Source organism: Penaeus monodon, chromosome 15 (assembly GCF_015228065.2).
Source record: "Penaeus monodon isolate SGIC_2016 chromosome 15, NSTDA_Pmon_1, whole genome shotgun sequence".
NCBI classification, from domain to species: domain Eukaryota; kingdom Metazoa; phylum Arthropoda; class Malacostraca; order Decapoda; family Penaeidae; genus Penaeus; species Penaeus monodon.
In genome coordinates, this window is record NC_051400.1 from 37,826,294 (window position 1) to 37,826,781 (window position 488).

The window sequence follows — 488 nt, forward strand, 5'->3', positions numbered from 1 at the left end:
CCTACTACCGACTGTTTGTGATTTCTTTCAACCCGAGATTACGTCACTAAAAGGTAATTAAAAAGCCCATCGAGGAAAAAAGGAAGATTTTTTTTTTCTCATCACGCTAAATGAACGCCATCCATCGAACAGCTCGACCCTAAGTGAACTGATCCTTACCCTCCTACGCCAAAGAGCTAACGAAGGAGGCCAAGTTGTAGCCACGAACCGATTCGGTCTTTCGGCAGCTGTGATCGCGCACTCGTTTTTCTCGACCTTGGGGGTGAGAATGGGGGGGGGAGGGTAGTAGTTGGTTTATTGTGATTTATTGTTAGCATGTGAATTCATCCGCGATAAACCACTGTATTCTCGAAGATGCGCCATTCCAACAAACAGCAAATACATCAGATCGCGATCAGTGTTACGGGAAAGCATTGTGCGTCATATCCTGCCTCTCTACCTCCCCCCCCATCCTCCCCGTTCCAACCCTCTGCCCGTATCACCATAAT

At 47.5% G+C, this 488-nt stretch overlaps 2 protein-coding genes across 8 annotated transcripts in view; one reads left to right on the forward strand and one right to left on the reverse strand.

Moving 5' to 3' along the window:
* LOC119582015 (ecdysone-induced protein 74EF-like) overlaps positions 1–488 on the forward strand; it is a gene marked incomplete at its 3' end in the record, with an annotated part of 261,423 nt that overhangs the window by 208,252 nt on the left and 52,683 nt on the right.
* The window catches only part of LOC119582017 (U7 snRNA-associated Sm-like protein LSm11), a gene marked incomplete in the record, with an annotated part of 26,887 nt that overhangs the window by 10,565 nt on the left and 15,834 nt on the right, over positions 1–488 (reverse strand).